Below are 26,223 nucleotides of genomic sequence, written 5' to 3' on the forward strand. Positions count from 1 at the left end.
ATGTTGTTTTGAGCTATTTGTTCGTCTCATCCCTATGTTTCCGCCATCGGTTGGGGTGTGACAAAAGTAATACATAAAAGACTTGTCTTCACCAAGTGATGTAAAAGGCTTAACCAAACATGGCCTTTGATTGGCAAGAACTCTTACAATCAATCTTGGATCCCGAGACTACTACACACTCTAAAGATGGATGATGGTGGTGGGTGTTGGTGTTGTAGTGGTGGTGGAGTGGTGGCAAAGTGGGAGAGTAGTGGTTTGCCAAGGGATGCCTTTCAAGTGAACCAATCACCCCTATTTATAGCCAGAACAGAGATGTGGCCACGGCCCCGTGTCCAGTGGGCACGCCCCTTCATTAATTGCAAGTGTCAGCAGAGGGCCCCACACGATCCCGTGTCTCCTGGGCACGGCCCCGAGGTCAACTCTTTGCTGTACTATCAAGATTCTTCGTATCTTAGCGTTGACCATGCCCCATGTTGAGCTGGGTTGACCATGCCCCGTGGTGGGCGTAGATGTCACACCCCAACCAATGGCGGAAACATCGGGATGAGACGAAGTGTGAAGATTGTTCGGGACATCATAACGCTAATAATTGTGACAAGTATTTAAATAATCCGATTTCATTTCAGAAGATAAATTGTCAACATTACAAGAAATTCAAATACATCAAGTTTAACAAAATAACATAACATCATAACAAAATTGATACAACATATTAAACCCTAACGTCTATATGTGTATCTAGGCATCAACGCTACTTCTTTTCTTAGCATCATCCTCATCAACCTGTAACATGTTTAAAATAATTCAATGCAAAAGCAAAGGCGAGTATACAAGTTTGATACGTACATAGCAAAAGATAAGTTTTGAACAATTCCTCATAGCAAGCATGTGATTCAAGATAAACATTCAAACATGGCATGTGTCTAACATATCAAACCAAGAAAACGCAACTTGCTCATGACATAACCAAAGTTTCAGTAGAGGCGGGTCGTTAATCCTATAGCGCTACATATGTCAAGGTTTGGCTCGTACGAAGTTAATGATAAGTTCAACACATAAGAATCACCCAAATTTAAAGTATCAAGCCATCACATATACAAGCATGTTATAGGAATGTTCATGTGTTTAGACAAAAGTTCATGTGTAAGTTTCAATAGGTAAACATGTTACACCCCCAAAAAGTGGTAAAAGTAAAAAGGGGAAAAGTACGAGTATACTCACATAATTGCTAAGTCTTCCGATTATCCAAGTATGACGAGTTGATAAGATTAGGAGAATGAAACACCGAGGTCACCCTATATGGGCAAATGATGGTGCATGAGTAAATAGAATTACGACGGAAGGTTTGAAGTGGAATATAAAGTATATCGAGTCGATAGATAAGTACATGTATATATATATACATATATATATATATATATATTATAGTTTATGCAATAATTCCAAATTAAGTTTATCGGAATTATGATAGATGTATCGTCAAAATAGATACACCTTTATATTTATCATTATAAAATTTATTTGAATACGATATATTTTCATTAGTGGCTCGACTACAAAAATATTAACTAATACGAAACAATAAAATTTATATTTTCTTTATAAAAATATTAAAACTTCGATAGGTTTCGTTTTATAGCATTAACGTGTTTCGTTTTACGGAATTTTGCGAAAAACGGCCAGAGTTTCCTCTGTTTTTGGACGATCCCGACAACCAAAGTGCCGTTTACAATTTCAAAATTTAACAATAAACGACAATATATATAAAATTCACATCAATGCTACAATATAATTAAACGTCAAGTGTATCGGTTCGACATTTAAAGTAATATATATACATATATAAAAAAAACAATTCAATTTATAGTTTCGCCACTGTCATTTGAATATCGCGTTTAACCCGTTAACCCGAACCCGAAACGAGACTGAACCGAGACTCCAGTTGACTAGCTTTGACTGTGTTTGACCTGGCAGTTGACTGTTAGACCCGAGACACTAAAACTGAACTATAATACTCCCAAATCAAATCCGAAACATATCGCCATCTCCGCTGTCTTCGTTCATGTTTGTCACCAGAACTGAAACCAATCCCGAACCGGAATCAGAACGGACAGAAATCGACACGTAACTCGTATCAGAATCCAAACCGGAATCGGGGTGAAACGAATCTGAAAGCAATTCAAAATAGAATCCGATTTGAATTAAAACTGAGACGTAAATGAATAATACTCGGAACTCGTACCTAACCCGTTGTCGTCCGTCATCGTCGTCGGCGAGTGGAAGGGTCGGCCCTCATTCCCTGCTCTGTCTCCCCATTCCTGCGTTTTTCGCCGCCGTGTTCCACCACTAGAGGGTGGTGGCCGGCTGCTTTCGTTCGTCAAGGTTGTAGGGAGGGAACGAGAGGTGTAAGTGTGGTTAACGGAGGGTTCGGAGAAGGCGAAATGGGGTGTCTGTGACAACTCGAGTTTTCAAGACTTTCATCCTTACATTTATTGCACATAATTGATTAGATTGATTGTTTACGCGACTTGTTGGTTTTACAATTGGACACGTTAGTAATACATTAAATCGTATTGTGACTATATATTATATCCGGTGTATTATCAATCGTGTTTATTTAATTGAAGTGCAATATAAGTTGTGAAGTGCAATATGGGGTTGTGTTATATGATTATTGTAGTATACTTATTGAATATGGAACTTGGATTGTTTACCCTAACCCCCCCCCATAAAATACTTAGTCAAACCCCCTATCCTACGAAATCACCATCAAGAAAACACAATAGTGTTTTCATCAATTGGTGGGCCGGACAAGTTAACACAAGGGCTTCGGCCCAGAATTAGTGTTTAATATGTATGTTCGTCATTTACGTAAGAAGGTTAAGCTATAAAACCAAAACCCTAGATCTCTCCCTGTAGTTGTGCGACGGCAATAGGAACCCCCTCACACTCGAAGCCTTTCATTGGGTCCTCTTAACTTCCGGTTAGTTTTATTCACTAAAAGATATATGTGTTGTTATGAATTGTGATCATAAAGTTCTTTGTAAATATTGATGTCAATTTGTATGATGATGTTGTTGGTGATTGGTGGCATATTTTCGGTCCAATAGAAACCCATATATCATGGGATTGTCGGCCATGTATACTAAAATAATAAGAACTTTCATGTGTTTACTCATGTGGCTTGACTTTTGTGGAATAATTCAATTAACCCATTGGTTGGTTTGGACGGCACATCATGAACCAAGAGAAAGCTGTGTATGTTGCATGTGATTGTATAGGAGGGTGCTTGTGGGAATCGATTGATATGATTACTGTGCATAAAATATATGGATATCTTTGTTGGTCTAAATGGCGGCTAACATGAATGAATTGTAATGATTAATAGGAATATAGTGCACATGCTTCATAATTCAATGTCTGCATCCCATATTATGTGTGTGTTAAGATATTATTTTCAAAGTCATGGGGTTGTTTAATTGGTGGGTATGGGCGGCCAAGTTAAGGCCATTGGCTTTGTAATCGGTCCAATGGTGATCAAGTACCCACCGATAGATTATTAAAAATATGTGATATTGCTTGTGTTTGGTTGTTTATAATTATGATGCCAGATGCTCATTTAGGGTTGTGTGGTAACTGCCTTTTTGCATGAAAACTGATTGTAACCGAAAGATACTTGCCACTCGAAAGATAGTTGTTGGGACCGAAGGATAGCTTTGACCGAAAGATGTTAGTTATACGAAACATAGTTGTGAACCGAAAGATAACTGTTTGACGAAAGATAACACATGAACCGAAAGGTAGATGTGCGTCGAAAGATAAGGGTGGATTCGAAAGATATTGTAGGTTATGAACATGCTTTGAATAATGGAACATATGTTTGATTTATTTGGCATGCCATGCTTGGTGATGAGTGTTAATAATTGTATTCGTGCACGCTGATGATTTAATGTGAAATAATACGTGTTGTGCCGATATGCAAACTGACTGTTATGTGAACATTAAATTGCATGCGTATCATTGCGAACATGAACTGATTTGTTATACGTGCATATAATAGGACGTGATTAATTACTCGTGAGTGCATAACCTAGCATACCGAGCAAACCAAGGTGAGTTCACACTCTTACCAAGGCATGGGATTCCCGGGGTGTTGGGAATGGGATTGAAAGGATAAGGTTGAATAGATACACTGCTGACACTATGACTAGACTATCATATTACTATCCTCGGATGTGAAGGATACTTATACTGATCACTATCCTCGGATGTGAAGGATACCTATACTGATCACTATCCTCGGATGTGAAGGATACTTATACTGATCACTATCCTCGGTTGTGAAGGATACTTCTACTGATCACTATCCTCGGATGTGAAGGATACTTATACTGATCACTATCCTCGGTTGTGAAGGATACTTATAGTTACGAGTAGTCTAGTGGTTATACAACGTGGGAAGCCCCCACCAATAGAACGTACTAACGGCCCAGTAGAGCCACCTGTTACAAACGAATTTACTATTACGCAATTTACTTTCTGTGAACTCGCTCAACTAGTTTGTTGATCATTCTGTTACATGCCTTGCAGATCGTTAGGTACTTGGAGCTTGCACACGGAGGAGCTGGTCGTTGTGGGGCTTGGATCTTGATCATCTTATTGAACACTTTTGATATTTGATACTTATTTGCTATGGGTTTTACAATAATACGCTTCCGCTAAACAATGACAACTTACTTATGTTTTGGAAACACCTTTCATATGGAATTGGTTTGGATTATATTGCATTTACTTTTACTTTATACAATGTTCTGTATGATTGGTGGCTGGATCCTGGTCAGTCACGCTCCCAAGCGGTGATACTCCGCGTGTGGATTTTGGGGGTGTGACAGATTGGTATCAGAGCCATTGGTTATAGAGAACTTGGTTTTAATATGGAAAAACGTTTTTATTAAAACCAGACTATAACCAGAACAGTGCTCTCAACGATCCACAACGACGCTTCGCTCCACGTGCAAGACTCAACTTCCTAGGTAATAAGGTTTATGTTTATTGCCTACATGCTAGAATTGCATAGAACTTTGCCCGTAGTATGCTTACATTACTTTGCTCACTACTTGTTACTGCTTAAGAACACCTATGTGCCTACACTTTTCTGTCATCGCACTACTCGCGAACCATTCATACTTATGCTACCTTTACTGTCCGATCATGTCTGGACGTGTTAACATGACTCAAGCCCAGTTGACGGCTCTCATTAACGAACAAGTTGTTGCGGCGCTTGCAGCCGCACAAGCAGGAGGTATAACCTGCTATTCCAGACCTATCCTAGGATGTTAGATCCTACTCTCGTGACCCAACTCTCGCGCTTAACCTTGATCTATCTTCCTCGCGCAACGGGTCAGGACGCATAGCAACCTGTCTGCACATTCAAGAACTTCATGGACAGTCGTCCAAGCACATTCAGTGGCACGGAAGGAGCAGTGGGACTACTCCATTGGTTTGAGAAGCTCGAGTCAGTGTTCGAGATGTGTGAATGCCCTGAGGCTCGCAGGGTTAAGTACGCCCCTGGCACGTTGGAAGGAATCGCGTTAACTTGGTGGAACGCGCAAGTACAAATCCTTGGGTTGGCAGCTGCTAACGCCACCCCTTGGAATGATTTCAAAGAACGCATTAAAAAGGGAATACTGCACGCGTGATGATATCCACAAGTTGGAAGTGGAGCTTTACCATTTGAAAATGACGGGGTCAGGAATTGATGCTTATACGAAACGGTCGAACGAACTGGCCATCTTGTGTTCAACCATGGTGGACCCTCCAAGCAAGCGTATCGAATTGTACCTCAAGGGTCTAGCCTCAGAGATTTAGAGCCATGCTACATCGGCTAACCTCGACAATATCCAAGACATTCAGCGTCTTGCTCATCGCCTCACGGATCAGGCAGTGGAACAGAACAGGCTGCCTAGTTGTATCAGCGCTATTACTACCGCTACCACTTCTGCTACTCCCGCTACTCCTAGTGACAACAAGCGGAAATGGGATGGGTATTCCAGCAAGGGTTCAGCTACCGTTCGGTCTCAAGCACAGCAGCAGCGCAAGAATACTGATCACCAGAGCCGAGTCAGCCAACTTCTGGTGGTCAGGGGCAGGGTGGATATCGGGGAATTCACCCAATGTGTAACTAATGTAACAGACACCACGGTGGTTAGTGCAACGAGGGACGTTGCCAGAGGTGTCTCAAGATGGGCCATGAAGCTAAGGATTCAGGAGCCCACGGCCTGCAAATCGGAATCGCCAGCAACAACAGCAAGCAGAAACCCTATGCAAAGAAAAGGTTGTTCGCATTTCTCATTCTGGCCAAGAACCTCTCGAAGTCAAGGCGACAAAAGTGGTGCTGTGGTTGGCATCACCTCTTTCTTGAAGGCTCAGAAATGTTTGCGGAAGGGTCACACCGCAATTTTGGCTCTCGTTATTGACGCATCAACGAAAGAAAAGAAGTTGGAAGACCATCCAGTTGTACGCGACTTTCCTCAGGTGTTTCCTAAAGATTTACCTGGTCTACCGCCTCATCGTCAGGTCGAATTTCAAATCGAGCTCGCTCCAGGAGCAGCACCCATAGCTCGAGTACCGCATCGCTTAGCTCCACCAGAATCGGAAGAACTATCGACGCAGCTACAAGAAATCTTGGATAAGAGATTTATCCGACCTATCTCTTCGCCTTGGGGAGCTACAAGAACTCTTGGATACCAATTATCTGTGAAAAAGAAGGATGGCACCTTCAGGATGTGAAATTGATTACCGTGAACTGAACAAGGTCACAGTGAAGAACCGTTATCCTCTTCCACGCATTGACGACTTATTCGACCAGTTGCAAGGGTCGAGTTACTACTCCAAGGTTGATCTAAGGTCTGGTTATCATCAGCTGAGAGTCCAGGATGAGGACGACTCCAAGACAGCATTCAGAACTCGCTGCGACCATTACGAGTTTCTTGTCATACCATTCGGGCTTACGAACGCACCTGCAGTTTCCATGGATTTTATGAACAGGGTGTGCAAACCCCATCTAGAAAAGTTCGATCAGGAACTGGCCTGCACCGCGTACACCGACAGAAATACGCCAATTCTTGGGTTTGGCGGGATACTACAGGCGATTCATTAAAGACCTTTCGAAGATCGCGCAACCACTTACTATGCTAACACAGAAAGGTGTCGTTTACAGATGGGGTAATACGCAAGAGACCGCTTTTCAGTACTTAAAGGATAGGCTGTGCAGCGCACCTATTCTCTCACTGCCGGAGGGCACAAATGACTTCGTGGTTATCGTGACGCATCGATACAGGGTCTTGGTTGCGTATTGATGCAACGGGATAAGGTTATTGCTTACACTTCGCGGCAACTCAAGATTCATGAACGGAACTACACGACGCACGATTTAGAGCTGGGAGCTGTTGCTTTTGCACTCAGGATATGGCGACACTACCTGTACGGTACCAGGTGCACGATTTACACCGATCACAGGAGTCTCGAGCATATCTTCAAGCAGAAAGAATTGAACATGCGTCAACGACAATGGGTCGAGTTACCCAACGATTACGGATGCGCCATCAAGTACCATCGAGGCAAAGCCAATGTTGTGGCTGACGCTCTCAGTCGAAAAGACACTCTACCTAGGCGTGTACGAGCTTTGCAGCTCACTATTCAGTCTGATCTTCCTGCACAAATACGAGATGCTCAGTTAGAAGCACTGAAACCCGAAAACGTCAAAGCCGAAGCCTTACGCGGCTCAAGGCAACGATTAGAACAGAAAGAAGACGGCGCCTACTATGTAACAGGACGTATATGGGTCCCACTGTACGGCGGTTTACGAGAACTTGTGATGGATGAAGCTCATAAGTCTCGCTACTCGGTACATCCAGGCTCGGATAAAATGTACCACGATCTTAGAACTACATACTGGTGGCCTAGCATGAAAGCCCGCATTGCAACTTGCGTCGGCAAATGTTTGACTTGTGCGAGAGTCAAGACAGAGTACCAGAAACCCTCAGGCCTACTTCAGCAACCCAGGATACCACAGTGGAAATGGGAAGAGATTTCCATGGATTTTGTTACAGGCCTACCTAGATCCCAGCGTGGGAATGACACTATATGGGTAATCGTGGATCGACTCACCAAGTCTGCACACTTCCTGGCTATAAAGGAAACGGATAAGTTCTCCACTCTCGCAGACATCTATATTAAAGAAGTTGTTTCGAGGCACGGGGTGCCCACCTCCATCATTTCGGATCGCGATGCACGATTCACGTCAGAGCTATGGCAAGCGATGCACAAATCTTTCGGCTCACGGTTAGACATGAGCACAGCTTATCACCCTCAGACGGATGGGCAGTCTGAGCGAACGATCCAAACTCTAGAAGACATGCTTCGAGCGTGCGTTATCGATTTCGGGAACGGCTGGGAAAAGCATCTCCCTTTAGTGGAATTTTCGTACAATAACAGTTACCACATCAGCATACAAGCCGCTCCATTCGAGGCATTGTACGGGCGTAAATGCCGGTCACCTCTCTGTTGGGCAGAGGTGGGGGATAGTCAGATTTCAGGACCAGAAATGGTAGTTGACGCTACTGAACGCATTGCACAAATACGACAACGCATGGCGGCAGCTCGTGATCGCCAGAAAAGCTACGTGGATAAGCGTAGGAAGCCATTGGAATTTCAGGTCGGGGACCGGGTTTTACTTAAAGTCTCACCCTGGAAGGGTGTGGTTCGATTTGGTAAACGAGGCAAGCTCAATCCACGGTATGTCGGACCGTTCGAGATCATTGAGAAGATTGGCAAAGTAGCCTACAGATTAAACCTACCAGCTGAACTCGGTGCAGTTCACAATGTATTTCACGTGTCGAATCTGAAGAAGTGCCTATCAGATGAGACCCTTATAGTTCCTTTTAAGGAACTCACTATCGACGAGCGGTTGCAGTTCGTCGAGGAACCAGTTGAAATCACGGACCGGGATGTTAAGGTCCTCAAACACAAGAGAATCCCTCTTGTTCGAGTTCGTTGGAACTCCCGTCGTGGCCCAGAGTACACTTGGGAACGCGAAGACCAGATGACAGAAAAGTACCCCAGTTATTCGAAACCAATGCAACCACTACTGAGACTGAAGCTACTACTACTGAATTTCGGGACGAAATTCCAAATCAACGGGGGGATGATGTGACACCCCAGGAAAACCAGTGAACGATATAACTTACCTAGCTTCCTCAGTGAGTGCGTACCAAATTTCGGGACGAAATTTCTTTCAAGTTGGGGATAATGTGACAACTCGAGTTTTCAAGACTTTCATCCTTACATTTATTGCACATAATTGATTAGATTGATTGTTTACGCGACTTGTTGGTTTTACAATTGGACACGTTAGTAATACATTAAATCGTATTGTGACTATATATTATATCCGGTGTATTATCAATCGTGTTTATTTAATTGAAGTGCAATATAAGTTGTGAAGTGCAATATGGGGTTGTGTTATATGATTATTGTAGTATACTTATTGAATATGGAACTTGGATTGTTTACCCTAACCCCCCCCCCCATAAAATACTTAGTCAAACCCCCTATCCTACGAAATCACCATCAAGAAAACACAATAGTGTTTTCATCAATTGGTGGGCCGGACAAGTTAACACAAGGGCTTCGGCCCAGAATTAGTGTTTAATATGTATGTTCGTCATTTACGTAAGAAGGTTAAGCTATAAAACCAAAACCCTAGATCTCTCCCTGTAGTTGTGCGACGGCAATAGGAACCCCCTCACACTCGAAGCCTTTCATTGGGTCCTCTTAACTTCCGGTTAGTTTTATTCACTAAAAGATATATGTGTTGTTATGAATTGTGATCATAAAGTTCTTTGTAAATATTGATGTCAATTTGTATGATGATGTTGTTGGTGATTGGTGGCATATTTTCGGTCCAATAGAAACCCATATATCATGGGATTGTCGGCCATGTATACTAAAATAATAAGAACTTTCATGTGTTTACTCATGTGGCTTGACTTTTGTGGAATAATTCAATTAACCCATTGGTTGGTTTGGACGGCACATCATGAACCAAGAGAAAGCTGTGTATGTTGCATGTGATTGTATAGGAGGGTGCTTGTGGGAATCGATTGATATGATTACTGTGCATAAAATATATGGATATCTTTGTTGGTCTAAATGGCGGCTAACATGAATGAATTGTAATGATTAATAGGAATATAGTGCACATGCTTCATAATTCAATGTCTGCATCCCATATTATGTGTGTGTTAAGATATTATTTTCAAAGTCATGGGGTTGTTTAATTGGTGGGTATGGGCGGCCAAGTTAAGGCCATTGGCTTTGTAATCGGTCCAATGGTGATCAAGTACCCACCGATAGATTATTAAAAATATGTGATATTGCTTGTGTTTGGTTGTTTATAATTATGATGCCAGATGCTCATTTAGGGTTGTGTGGTAACTGCCTTTTTGCATGAAAACTGATTGTAACCGAAAGATACTTGCCACTCGAAAGATAGTTGTTGGGACCGAAGGATAGCTTTGACCGAAAGATGTTAGTTATACGAAACATAGTTGTGAACCGAAAGATAACTGTTTGACGAAAGATAACACATGAACCGAAAGGTAGATGTGCGTCGAAAGATAAGGGTGGATTCGAAAGATATTGTAGGTTATGAACATGCTTTGAATAATGGAACATATGTTTGATTTATTTGGCATGCCATGCTTGGTGATGAGTGTTAATAATTGTATTCGTGCACGCTGATGATTTAATGTGAAATAATACGTGTTGTGCCGATATGCAAACTGACTGTTATGTGAACATTAAATTGCATGCGTATCATTGCGAACATGAACTGATTTGTTATACGTGCATATAATAGGACGTGATTAATTACTCGTGAGTGCATAACCTAGCATACCGAGCAAACCAAGGTGAGTTCACACTCTTACCAAGGCATGGGATTCCCGGGGTGTTGGGAATGGGATTGAAAGGATAAGGTTGAATAGATACACTGCTGACACTATGACTAGACTATCATATTACTATCCTCGGATGTGAAGGATACTTATACTGATCACTATCCTCGGATGTGAAGGATACCTATACTGATCACTATCCTCGGATGTGAAGGATACTTATACTGATCACTATCCTCGGTTGTGAAGGATACTTCTACTGATCACTATCCTCGGATGTGAAGGATACTTATACTGATCACTATCCTCGGTTGTGAAGGATACTTATAGTTACGAGTAGTCTAGTGGTTATACAACGTGGGAAGCCCCCACCAATAGAACGTACTAACGGCCCAGTAGAGCCACCTGTTACAAACGAATTTACTATTACGCAATTTACTTTCTGTGAACTCGCTCAACTAGTTTGTTGATCATTCTGTTACATGCCTTGCAGATCGTTAGGTACTTGGAGCTTGCACACGGAGGAGCTGGTCGTTGTGGGGCTTGGATCTTGATCATCTTATTGAACACTTTTGATATTTGATACTTATTTGCTATGGGTTTTACAATAATACGCTTCCGCTAAACAATGACAACTTACTTATGTTTTGGAAACACCTTTCATATGGAATTGGTTTGGATTATATTGCATTTACTTTTACTTTATACAATGTTCTGTATGATTGGTGGCTGGATCCTGGTCAGTCACGCTCCCAAGCGGTGATACTCCGCGTGTGGATTTTGGGGGTGTGACAGATTGGTATCAGAGCCATTGGTTATAGAGAACTTGGTTTTAATATGGAAAAACGTTTTTATTAAAACCAGACTATAACCAGAACAGTGCTCTCAACGATCCACAACGACGCTTCGCTCCACGTGCAAGACTCAACTTCCTAGGTAATAAGGTTTATGTTTATTGCCTACATGCTAGAATTGCATAGAACTTTGCCCGTAGTATGCTTACATTACTTTGCTCACTACTTGTTACTGCTTAAGAACACCTATGTGCCTACACTTTTCTGTCATCGCACTACTCGCGAACCATTCATACTTATGCTACCTTTACTGTCCGATCATGTCTGGACGTGTTAACATGACTCAAGCCCAGTTGACGGCTCTCATTAACGAACAAGTTGTTGCGGCGCTTGCAGCCGCACAAGCAGGAGGTATAACCTGCTATTCCAGACCTATCCTAGGATGTTAGATCCTACTCTCGTGACCCAACTCTCGCGCTTAACCTTGATCTATCTTCCTCGCGCAACGGGTCAGGACGCATAGCAACCTGTCTGCACATTCAAGAACTTCATGGACAGTCGTCCAAGCACATTCAGTGGCACGGAAGGAGCAGTGGGACTACTCCATTGGTTTGAGAAGCTCGAGTCAGTGTTCGAGATGTGTGAATGCCCTGAGGCTCGCAGGGTTAAGTACGCCCCTGGCACGTTGGAAGGAATCGCGTTAACTTGGTGGAACGCGCAAGTACAAATCCTTGGGTTGGCAGCTGCTAACGCCACCCCTTGGAATGATTTCAAAGAACGCATTAAAAAGGGAATACTGCACGCGTGATGATATCCACAAGTTGGAAGTGGAGCTTTACCATTTGAAAATGACGGGGTCAGGAATTGATGCTTATACGAAACGGTCGAACGAACTGGCCATCTTGTGTTCAACCATGGTGGACCCTCCAAGCAAGCGTATCGAATTGTACCTCAAGGGTCTAGCCTCAGAGATTTAGAGCCATGCTACATCGGCTAACCTCGACAATATCCAAGACATTCAGCGTCTTGCTCATCGCCTCACGGATCAGGCAGTGGAACAGAACAGGCTGCCTAGTTGTATCAGCGCTATTACTACCGCTACCACTTCTGCTACTCCCGCTACTCCTAGTGACAACAAGCGGAAATGGGATGGGTATTCCAGCAAGGGTTCAGCTACCGTTCGGTCTCAAGCACAGCAGCAGCGCAAGAATACTGATCACCAGAGCCGAGTCAGCCAACTTCTGGTGGTCAGGGGCAGGGTGGATATCGGGGAATTCACCCAATGTGTAACTAATGTAACAGACACCACGGTGGTTAGTGCAACGAGGGACGTTGCCAGAGGTGTCTCAAGATGGGCCATGAAGCTAAGGATTCAGGAGCCCACGGCCTGCAAATCGGAATCGCCAGCAACAACAGCAAGCAGAAACCCTATGCAAAGAAAAGGTTGTTCGCATTTCTCATTCTGGCCAAGAACCTCTCGAAGTCAAGGCGACAAAAGTGGTGCTGTGGTTGGCATCACCTCTTTCTTGAAGGCTCAGAAATGTTTGCGGAAGGGTCACACCGCAATTTTGGCTCTCGTTATTGACGCATCAACGAAAGAAAAGAAGTTGGAAGACCATCCAGTTGTACGCGACTTTCCTCAGGTGTTTCCTAAAGATTTACCTGGTCTACCGCCTCATCGTCAGGTCGAATTTCAAATCGAGCTCGCTCCAGGAGCAGCACCCATAGCTCGAGTACCGCATCGCTTAGCTCCACCAGAATCGGAAGAACTATCGACGCAGCTACAAGAAATCTTGGATAAGAGATTTATCCGACCTATCTCTTCGCCTTGGGGAGCTACAAGAACTCTTGGATACCAATTATCTGTGAAAAAGAAGGATGGCACCTTCAGGATGTGAAATTGATTACCGTGAACTGAACAAGGTCACAGTGAAGAACCGTTATCCTCTTCCACGCATTGACGACTTATTCGACCAGTTGCAAGGGTCGAGTTACTACTCCAAGGTTGATCTAAGGTCTGGTTATCATCAGCTGAGAGTCCAGGATGAGGACGACTCCAAGACAGCATTCAGAACTCGCTGCGACCATTACGAGTTTCTTGTCATACCATTCGGGCTTACGAACGCACCTGCAGTTTCCATGGATTTTATGAACAGGGTGTGCAAACCCCATCTAGAAAAGTTCGATCAGGAACTGGCCTGCACCGCGTACACCGACAGAAATACGCCAATTCTTGGGTTTGGCGGGATACTACAGGCGATTCATTAAAGACCTTTCGAAGATCGCGCAACCACTTACTATGCTAACACAGAAAGGTGTCGTTTACAGATGGGGTAATACGCAAGAGACCGCTTTTCAGTACTTAAAGGATAGGCTGTGCAGCGCACCTATTCTCTCACTGCCGGAGGGCACAAATGACTTCGTGGTTATCGTGACGCATCGATACAGGGTCTTGGTTGCGTATTGATGCAACGGGATAAGGTTATTGCTTACACTTCGCGGCAACTCAAGATTCATGAACGGAACTACACGACGCACGATTTAGAGCTGGGAGCTGTTGCTTTTGCACTCAGGATATGGCGACACTACCTGTACGGTACCAGGTGCACGATTTACACCGATCACAGGAGTCTCGAGCATATCTTCAAGCAGAAAGAATTGAACATGCGTCAACGACAATGGGTCGAGTTACCCAACGATTACGGATGCGCCATCAAGTACCATCGAGGCAAAGCCAATGTTGTGGCTGACGCTCTCAGTCGAAAAGACACTCTACCTAGGCGTGTACGAGCTTTGCAGCTCACTATTCAGTCTGATCTTCCTGCACAAATACGAGATGCTCAGTTAGAAGCACTGAAACCCGAAAACGTCAAAGCCGAAGCCTTACGCGGCTCAAGGCAACGATTAGAACAGAAAGAAGACGGCGCCTACTATGTAACAGGACGTATATGGGTCCCACTGTACGGCGGTTTACGAGAACTTGTGATGGATGAAGCTCATAAGTCTCGCTACTCGGTACATCCAGGCTCGGATAAAATGTACCACGATCTTAGAACTACATACTGGTGGCCTAGCATGAAAGCCCGCATTGCAACTTGCGTCGGCAAATGTTTGACTTGTGCGAGAGTCAAGACAGAGTACCAGAAACCCTCAGGCCTACTTCAGCAACCCAGGATACCACAGTGGAAATGGGAAGAGATTTCCATGGATTTTGTTACAGGCCTACCTAGATCCCAGCGTGGGAATGACACTATATGGGTAATCGTGGATCGACTCACCAAGTCTGCACACTTCCTGGCTATAAAGGAAACGGATAAGTTCTCCACTCTCGCAGACATCTATATTAAAGAAGTTGTTTCGAGGCACGGGGTGCCCACCTCCATCATTTCGGATCGCGATGCACGATTCACGTCAGAGCTATGGCAAGCGATGCACAAATCTTTCGGCTCACGGTTAGACATGAGCACAGCTTATCACCCTCAGACGGATGGGCAGTCTGAGCGAACGATCCAAACTCTAGAAGACATGCTTCGAGCGTGCGTTATCGATTTCGGGAACGGCTGGGAAAAGCATCTCCCTTTAGTGGAATTTTCGTACAATAACAGTTACCACATCAGCATACAAGCCGCTCCATTCGAGGCATTGTACGGGCGTAAATGCCGGTCACCTCTCTGTTGGGCAGAGGTGGGGGATAGTCAGATTTCAGGACCAGAAATGGTAGTTGACGCTACTGAACGCATTGCACAAATACGACAACGCATGGCGGCAGCTCGTGATCGCCAGAAAAGCTACGTGGATAAGCGTAGGAAGCCATTGGAATTTCAGGTCGGGGACCGGGTTTTACTTAAAGTCTCACCCTGGAAGGGTGTGGTTCGATTTGGTAAACGAGGCAAGCTCAATCCACGGTATGTCGGACCGTTCGAGATCATTGAGAAGATTGGCAAAGTAGCCTACAGATTAAACCTACCAGCTGAACTCGGTGCAGTTCACAATGTATTTCACGTGTCGAATCTGAAGAAGTGCCTATCAGATGAGACCCTTATAGTTCCTTTTAAGGAACTCACTATCGACGAGCGGTTGCAGTTCGTCGAGGAACCAGTTGAAATCACGGACCGGGATGTTAAGGTCCTCAAACACAAGAGAATCCCTCTTGTTCGAGTTCGTTGGAACTCCCGTCGTGGCCCAGAGTACACTTGGGAACGCGAAGACCAGATGACAGAAAAGTACCCCAGTTATTCGAAACCAATGCAACCACTACTGAGACTGAAGCTACTACTACTGAATTTCGGGACGAAATTCCAAATCAACGGGGGGATGATGTGACACCCCAGGAAAACCAGTGAACGATATAACTTACCTAGCTTCCTCAGTGAGTGCGTACCAAATTTCGGGACGAAATTTCTTTCAAGTTGGGGATAATGTGACAACTCGAGTTTTCAAGACTTTCATCCTTACATTTATTGCACATAATTGATTAGATTGATTGTTTACGCGACTTGTTGGTTTTACAATTGGACACGTTAGTAATACATTAAATCGTATTGTGACTATATATTATATCCGGTGTATTATCAATCGTGTTTATTTAATTGAAGTGCAATATAAGTTGTGAAGTGCAATATGGGGTTGTGTTATATGATTATTGTAGTATACTTATTGAATATGGAACTTGGATTGTTTACCCTAACCCCCCCCCCATAAAATACTTAGTCAAACCCCCTATCCTACGAAATCACCATCAAGAAAACACAATAGTGTTTTCATCAATTGGTGGGCCGGACAAGTTAACACAAGGGCTTCGGCCCAGAATTAGTGTTTAATATGTATGTTCGTCATTTACGTAAGAAGGTTAAGCTATAAAACCAAAACCCTAGATCTCTCCCTGTAGTTGTGCGACGGCAATAGGAACCCCCTCACACTCGAAGCCTTTCATTGGGTCCTCTTAACTTCCGGTTAGTTTTATTCACTAAAAGATATATGTGTTGTTATGAATTGTGATCATAAAGTTCTTTGTAAATATTGATGTCAATTTGTATGATGATGTTGTTGGTGATTGGTGGCATATTTTCGGTCCAATAGAAACCCATATATCATGGGATTGTCGGCCATGTATACTAAAATAATAAGAACTTTCATGTGTTTACTCATGTGGCTTGACTTTTGTGGAATAATTCAATTAACCCATTGGTTGGTTTGGACGGCACATCATGAACCAAGAGAAAGCTGTGTATGTTGCATGTGATTGTATAGGAGGGTGCTTGTGGGAATCGATTGATATGATTACTGTGCATAAAATATATGGATATCTTTGTTGGTCTAAATGGCGGCTAACATGAATGAATTGTAATGATTAATAGGAATATAGTGCACATGCTTCATAATTCAATGTCTGCATCCCATATTATGTGTGTGTTAAGATATTATTTTCAAAGTCATGGGGTTGTTTAATTGGTGGGTATGGGCGGCCAAGTTAAGGCCATTGGCTTTGTAATCGGTCCAATGGTGATCAAGTACCCACCGATAGATTATTAAAAATATGTGATATTGCTTGTGTTTGGTTGTTTATAATTATGATGCCAGATGCTCATTTAGGGTTGTGTGGTAACTGCCTTTTTGCATGAAAACTGATTGTAACCGAAAGATACTTGCCACTCGAAAGATAGTTGTTGGGACCGAAGGATAGCTTTGACCGAAAGATGTTAGTTATACGAAACATAGTTGTGAACCGAAAGATAACTGTTTGACGAAAGATAACACATGAACCGAAAGGTAGATGTGCGTCGAAAGATAAGGGTGGATTCGAAAGATATTGTAGGTTATGAACATGCTTTGAATAATGGAACATATGTTTGATTTATTTGGCATGCCATGCTTGGTGATGAGTGTTAATAATTGTATTCGTGCACGCTGATGATTTAATGTGAAATAATACGTGTTGTGCCGATATGCAAACTGACTGTTATGTGAACATTAAATTGCATGCGTATCATTGCGAACATGAACTGATTTGTTATACGTGCATATAATAGGACGTGATTAATTACTCGTGAGTGCATAACCTAGCATACCGAGCAAACCAAGGTGAGTTCACACTCTTACCAAGGCATGGGATTCCCGGGGTGTTGGGAATGGGATTGAAAGGATAAGGTTGAATAGATACACTGCTGACACTATGACTAGACTATCATATTACTATCCTCGGATGTGAAGGATACTTATACTGATCACTATCCTCGGATGTGAAGGATACCTATACTGATCACTATCCTCGGATGTGAAGGATACTTATACTGATCACTATCCTCGGTTGTGAAGGATACTTCTACTGATCACTATCCTCGGATGTGAAGGATACTTATACTGATCACTATCCTCGGTTGTGAAGGATACTTATAGTTACGAGTAGTCTAGTGGTTATACAACGTGGGAAGCCCCCACCAATAGAACGTACTAACGGCCCAGTAGAGCCACCTGTTACAAACGAATTTACTATTACGCAATTTACTTTCTGTGAACTCGCTCAACTAGTTTGTTGATCATTCTGTTACATGCCTTGCAGATCGTTAGGTACTTGGAGCTTGCACACGGAGGAGCTGGTCGTTGTGGGGCTTGGATCTTGATCATCTTATTGAACACTTTTGATATTTGATACTTATTTGCTATGGGTTTTACAATAATACGCTTCCGCTAAACAATGACAACTTACTTATGTTTTGGAAACACCTTTCATATGGAATTGGTTTGGATTATATTGCATTTACTTTTACTTTATACAATGTTCTGTATGATTGGTGGCTGGATCCTGGTCAGTCACGCTCCCAAGCGGTGATACTCCGCGTGTGGATTTTGGGGGTGTGACAGTGTCGCCGGTGAACCGAGAGGGGGCTGCGGGGTGGTTGGAGTGCTGCCGTAACAGTGCCTGACCTGGTCTCCGATGACTGGTTTATGCGAGAGAGAAGGGAGGTGAATGGAGAAGAGGTGAGGAAAGAGAGTTTGGGTGTGGCCAAAGAGACGGACGATCGGAGAACCCGCCGGAAAAGCGGCCGGTCGTCGGAGGTGAGAGGAGGCAGGGCATGGGAGCTAGGGTTTTTGTGAAGGAGATGAGTTAGGGGGTATTTATAGGTAGGTTAAGTGTGGGTTGGGCCTAAATCCCGTTAATACGTTTCTAGCGTTTTTAAGCGACCCGGTCGTGTTTACGAGACCCGTTTTCGAACCCAAGCATCGGATATTGTCGTAGAAGAATATTTAAGGTCAAATCAAGTAGAATGACACCGGATACCGGTGTGTGACGCGTTCGTTTGTCGTTTGCGTAAAAAAAACGCGTAAAAACGTCATTTGTCGTTTTAATTCCGTTTTCCGATCTGATTTCGATTGTGGTCCCAAAAATAAATAAATAAATAAATAAAACGAACATGTATTTCCTAAAAAAACATATAATTACGGAAAGACGAGGCGTTACAGTCTCCCATCCTTTAGGAAATTTCGTCCCGAAATTTATTTAGAAGGAAGACTTGATAGGGTTTTGGCAAGCCGAAGAGGATTTTTTTTTTTTTTTTAAATTGAGCCTTGTAAGAAGGACAACAGGGAATAATGGAGGTATAAGGGTGAACGATTGATCTGATAGACGATTATGAGTAAAAGAATGACATAATTATCGGATAGACGAAAGTATCGTCCTAATAATGAGATCTCGTCGTGGATAATCGGATATAACGTGTTTGTGAGTTGTTAGAGTTCACGTATTAGGTCTAAGTAGGTCTGCAAGACACCGAATTTCTCATGTCACGTCTTACGAAAGTTTGGTAACATAGTGAAAACACTTATATATAGGAAGTACCAACGGCGTATCCACCATGTTTTGACCACGTTACGTCCGTTTCGTATTCGGTGTCATGTTACATCCCGTGTCTTACCATACACAGTAGTACACTCTATGGTTTCTCATACGCCCATCACTATAATCCCGTGTGCACCCGCGATTATATTGACCGTCGCATGATCCGCATAGCTTGTATTAGTCGTGTGTGAGTCAGGGTATACATAATTTAAAATTAAGAATGTGTACGTGTAAGAATGTAGTATGTAAGCAAGTCCATGCTTAAGCATGTATGAGACCCACGTAAGCAAATCACTCGGATTACGCTCGCGTATGGGTACGAATGTATGAATCATGAGTTTAAGTATGAATAAGCACGTATGTATGAGCATAGATATGAATATGAATATGAATGTAGGTGTAAAACATGAAGGTTAAGTATAAATAAAATATATGTGTATGAATATAAGTGTAACAAAGTTGTGTAAGTGCAAATGGAAACATAAAGCGTGTGAATATGAATATGAATACGAATGTAGTATAGACATGAATGTAAGGACAACGTAAGTGTATAATTGTGAGTGTATTTATTAACGTAAAACGTACGAATTTTGAATCGTGAGTATAACATAAATGTGTAAGTGTGAACATAAGTGAAGGCGTAAAATGTATAAGCATGGAGGTAGAAAATAATGATTTTGTTTATAGTATAAATCGAAATACACGAGTTTATGTGCGTAAAAGGTCAAAAGCTTTGAGTATGAAAGAAAAAGTGAACGAGTGACACGCGTGAGATTGTTGTGAGATATTGACTAAAATGTGTAAAATGGTATGCATATGTAGTTGTTTGCGTAACACGTGAAGTTAAATAGATTGAGTTGTCATGAAATGTAGAATCTAGTGTGTGAATGTAAGGGAATATAAAACAGCTATTGGTTACGTGAAACATGCTTTGTGAAAAGAAGGGAAATGCTACTACGGTTTTAAAAGGGATTACATAACTTGAAAATTTGTCGGTCCTTATGAAGTTTCCTTGCCCACGTGTTTTGAAGTTAATTGACGTATCGAGTGAGGTTTTGAAAAGTTCTAGAGATTAATAAGTTTGCGCCGTTTTAAGTAACTTTGTATTAGAAAGTTTCGAAGTTTACGGATTTCCGTGAAAAGTTGATCCTTTAGAAAAAGGAATTTGGTATATGGACTTAGTGTTTGCTGAAAAAGCGTCTTTTAATAAAATGTTTTATTGCTTTTGAAAGAAGTTTTAGTAAATGTTGAATAATATTTATAATATCTTATGAGTGTTTCAATAGTTATGTTGAATACAAAAGTTTGTGAGCAATGGTTTTGTTGGACCGATTAAGTTGATGAGTAGCATTTCGTGAAATTTTGAATGTTGGGGAATAAGTGTTTATGGTAAAAGCTAAGAATTTTGTGTATGCGAGTGAGGTGAAATTAGATTATAGAATAAGAGGTACGTTTAAATAAATGAAGCATTTGAACTACATGATAAACGATTTAGGTATAAACATGATTGCGTTTACATAATATAGTCTATTAAAAGAAAGTGTTGGTAACGATCACCTAAGTAAGGGAATCACCCCAAATCCGTTGATGACGTCGTTGTAAGATGAGAAAAGAAGCGGAGTTAATCATCAAGTTAAGGAAATCACTCCTATCTCGATGATATGTCTCTGCTCGTTGTTATAAGAGCGTAAATAAAATTACGTGAAATCATGCATGCTAATAATGTATAATCGCATGAAAAGTAAGAGTATGATGTTGCGCAAAAATGAAATCTCGAAAAAATTGTTCAAAAGTGACAAAAGATCGAAAATAATAAAGCGTAAGCTCGAATAAAATTTGGACGGTTCCAAACGGAACATTGACTAACCAAAGTGGTCGAAAGATCTTTTGAAATTGAGAAACATGTTTTGGCCTAATAGGTGGAATACTCTCGCCGATATCTCGGCTAACGGTATCCACCCTTCCAGTTACTACATGTTCCCAATCCATCAAAAATTCGAGACTTGGCGGGATCAATGAAAATCAAGGAGTGGAACTAGTCGACAAGGTGCGGGTTTCACCCCTAACTTGGCGATTTAGTATCCTAAGTGTGGTTGGTACTCGTCGGGTCAAAATTTGATTTCAACACTTTGACGAGGGTCCACTAGAATTCAAAATTTGAATTTCTCCATCAAGGTGAGGATTTCACTCCTAACTTGGTGGTGAATTTCGTGTAAGAAAAGAAAAGTAGAAGGATTGAGAGTCATTCACCAAATTGTGGGTTTCACGCCTATTTTGGTGAAGTCGTCTCGTTTGTGTATTATGGGTGTTTTCGGATTTAGAAGTACCGTGTAAAATGCATGAGGGAAATGTATGTCAAAGTAATACGCAAATAAGTATAAACACGTAAGAGGGTATATCAAGAATGGTACATAAATAATGAAATGATAAATCAAGTATTAACACAAAGAGAAATAGGTCGAGTAATACGTAAAGAATCGAACAACGAAACAAGTATTAACACATAATAAGACAAGCATTAATGCATAAGAATAACATGTCGAATATTACTCACGAGTGATATACATGTTTATAAGAGCATAAATGAGAAACAAATAAAGTGTCACGTAGTAGTTCAGGCAAATCATACGAACAAGGCTCTAAAGCTATAGACTAGGTAAAAGCATTCCTACTTTTCCTAATTCCCTATAGTTATGGCTCTGATACCAATCTGTCACACCCCAACCAATGGCGGAAACATCGGGATGAGACGAAGTGTGAAGATTGTTCGTGACATCATAACGCTAATAATTGTGACAAGTATTTAAATAATCCGATTTCATTTCAGAAGATAAATTGTCAACATTACAAGAAATTCAAATACATCAAGTTTAACAAAATAACATAACATCATAACAAAATTGATACAACATATTAAACCCTAACGTCTATATGTGTATCTAGGCATCAACGCTACTTCTTTTCTTAGCATCATCCTCATCAACCTGTAACATGTTTAAAATAATTCAATGCAAAAGCAAAGGCGAGTATACAAGTTTGATACGTACATAGCAAAAGATAAGTTTTGAACAATTCCTCATAGCAAGCATGTGATTCAAGATAAACATTCAAACATGGCATGTGTCTAACATATCAAACCAAGAAAACGCAACTTGCTCATGACATAACCAAAGTTTCAGTAGAGGCGGGTCGTTAATCCTATAGCGCTACATATGTCAAGGTTTGGCTCGTACGAAGTTAATGATAAGTTCAACACATAAGAATCACCCAAATTTAAAGTATCAAGCCATCACATATACAAGCATGTTATAGGAATGTTCATGTGTTTAGACAAAAGTTCATGTGTAAGTTTCAATAGGTAAACATGTTACACCCCCAAAAAGTGGTAAAAGTAAAAAGGGGAAAAGTACGAGTATACTCACATAATTGCTAAGTCTTCCGATTATCCAAGTATGACGAGTTGATAAGATTAGGAGAATGAAACACCGAGGTCACCCTATATGGGCAAATGATGGTGCATGAGTAAATAGAATTACGACGGAAGGTTTGAAGTGGAATATAAAGTATATCGAGTCGATGGATAAGTACATGTATATATATATACATATATATATATATATATATATTATAGTTTATGCAATAATTCCAAATTAAGTTTATCGGAATTATGATAGATGTATCGTCAAAATAGATACACCTTTATATTTATCGTTATAAAATTTATTTGAATACGATATATTTTCATTAGTGGCTCGACTACAAAAATATTAACTAATACGAAACAATAAAATTTATATTTTCTTTATAAAAATATTAAAACTTCGATAGGTTTCGTTTTATAGCATTAACGTGTTTCGTTTTACGGAATTTTGCGAAAAACGGCCAGAGTTTCCTCTGTTTTTGGACGATCCCGACAACCAAAGTGCCGTTTACAATTTCAAAATTTAACAATAAACGACAATATATATAAAATTCACATCAATGCTACAATATAATTAAACGTCAAGTGTATCGGTTCGACATTTAAAGTAATATATATACATATATAAAAAAAACAATTCAATTTATAGTTTCGCCACTGTCATTTGAATATCGCGTTTAACCCGTTAACCCGAACCCGAAACGAGACTGAACCGAGACTCCAGTTGACTAGCTTTGACTGTGTTTGACCTGGCAGTTGACTGTTAGACCCGAGACACTAAAACTGAACTATAATACTCCCAAATCAAATCCGAAACATATCGCCATCTCCGCTGTCTTCGTTCATGTTTGTCACCAGAACTGAAACCAATCCCGAACCGGAATCAGAACGGACAGAAATCGACACGTAACTCGTATCAGAATCCAAACCGGAATCGGGTTGAAACGAATCTGAAAGCAATTAAAAATAGAATCCGATTTGAATTAAAACTGAGACGTAAATGAATAATACTCGGAACTCGTACCTAACCCGTTGTCGTCCGTCATCGTCGTCGGCGAGTGGAAGGGTCGGCCCTCATTCCCTGCTCTGTCTCCCCATTCCTGCGTTTTTCGCCGCCGTGTTCCACCACTAGAGGGTGGTGGCCGGCTGCTTTCGTTCGTCAAGGTTGTAGGGAGGGAACGAGAGGTGTAAGTGTGGTTAACGGAGGGTTCGGAGAAGCCGAAATGGGGTGTCGCCGGTGAACCGAGAGGGGGCTGCGGGGTGGTTGGAGTGCTGCCGTAACAGCGCCTGACCTGGTCTCCGATGACTGGTTTATGCGAGAGAGAAGGGAGGTGAATGGAGAAGAGGTGAGGAAAGTGGGTTTGGGTGTGGCCAAAGAGACGGACGATCGGAGAACCCGCCGGAAAAGCGGCCGGTCGTCGGAGGTGAGAGGAGGCAGGGCATGGGAGCTAGGGTTTTTGTGAAGGAGATGAGTTAGGGGGTATTTATAGGTAGGTTAAGTGTGGGTTGGGCCTAAAGCCCGTTAATACGTTTCTAGCGTTTTTAAGCGACCCGGTCGTGTTTACGAGACCCGTTTTCGAACCCAAGCATCGGATATTGTCGTAGAACAATATTTAAGGTCAAATCAAGTAGAATGACACCGGATACCGGTGTGTGACGCGTTCGTTTGTCGTTTGCGTAAAAAAAACGCGTAAAAACGTCATTTGTCGTTTTAATTCCGTTTTCCGATCTGATTTCGATTGTGGTCCCAAAAATAAATAAATAAATAAATAAAACGAACATGTATTTCCTAAAAAAACATATAATTACGGAAAGACGAGGCGTTACAGTAGAAGCTTCTACAGGTTTGTCTTGTTGTGCAGGCTCCTGACCACGCCCCATGCCCAGCTGGGCACGGCCCCGTGGTCAGGCTCTGTTGCCTTGTTTTTGCTTTGGGGATGCTGCCGAGGGGTCGGGCATGTCACGTTTATTCCTTCTTTTGGTATTTATGTTGGTTTTGGCTGCTTATTTGGTCCTTTTGTTCTTTTAAGCAAGTTTAGTCCTGTAAATTCAAAAGGAAGAAAGAAACACGCTTTTTCCAACATTAGTACTAAAAAGGGTTAGTGTTATGCCTCATTTGTGTAATCTATATGTTGCATTTTGCACACATCAACACTCAATATATATACTTTTATGCAATCATACAAACAATCCAATACTTGCATGCTAATACGTTATACTTGATTTGTTATTCTGGGTTTATTCTTTTTGTGATAAACTTGTCATAACTTCGTACGTGCCTACCCTTAACATGTATAGCGCTATAGGGTGACGCACCGCTGGTGTTCGTGAGGTCATGTTAAGTCATTCATTCATACTCGCGTAAACTTTGGGTTGACTTGTTTATTCACATGCCAGTTTATACGTTAATCTTTATAACAAGGTTTGCCATGTGGATTGTTCACTTTTATACTTATATGCTAGTACTCAAAACTTATATACTCGCCAATACTTTTTGTATTGAACTATACTTTAACACATGTTGCAGGATTATGATGATGATGATGATGATGCATGGAATTTAGTAGGATGCCTAGAAATGCACCAAATTTAAATTCGTGTTTGTTAGTTTAGGCATTCGATAAGTGTTGTAATTTGTTCGTTTCAAACTTGTTGTATTTCAATTTCAAACAATGTACTTGTTATTAGCAATAAAATGAAATCATTTATTAAATACTTGTCACATTTAGCGTTATGAAGTCTCGAGCAATCTCGTTTATCTCACCCCGATGCTTCTGCCATCGGTTGGAGTGTGACATTATTAAACGTACATTAAAGCGTTGAAATTTTTAAAGGATTGTGGGTATAAGTATTGTTTCGGGTTTAGTTTGAGATGGGCTTTTGTAGGTGATGAGATGTAATTTTAATGTTGGGGGATGTTAAGGTTAGCGTGTAGTTTGAGGTTCTACTATGGGTTGATGTTTGTTGCATGACTTGTGTTAAGTAGGACTTTGATTGTTGAGATTCCTAGATCCGCTTTGTGCCTAGATAGTGATGGGCTAGAAACACAGATGTGTCGAGGTTGCTATAGTAGAGTAGTCAATTTAAACATGTGTATTAGAGGTTATGCACTAATGGGGACGTATGCATAATAAATATAGTTGTGTACTTAGTGGTAAATTGGCGGGGGATAGATGATTATAAGAGACGCATGGTTAATCCACGATAATGCGA

The 26,223-nt window shown here is 41.6% G+C and overlaps 1 long non-coding RNA gene across 1 annotated transcript; it reads right to left on the minus strand.

The window, feature by feature from the left end:
- Nucleotides 1–733: 733 nt before the first annotated feature.
- LOC118483790 lies at nt 734–2,153 on the minus strand. Its single transcript, XR_004871506.1, has 3 exons — nt 1,968–2,153; nt 1,222–1,295; nt 734–783 (listed from the first exon to the last, which is right to left on the minus strand). It is a non-coding gene; the product is annotated as an uncharacterized LOC118483790 (long non-coding RNA).
- Between the last annotated feature and the right edge of the window lie 24,070 nt (nt 2,154–26,223).

This window comes from Helianthus annuus, chromosome 11 (genome assembly GCF_002127325.2).
Source record: "Helianthus annuus cultivar XRQ/B chromosome 11, HanXRQr2.0-SUNRISE, whole genome shotgun sequence".
Lineage (NCBI taxonomy): Eukaryota > Viridiplantae > Streptophyta > Magnoliopsida > Asterales > Asteraceae > Helianthus > Helianthus annuus.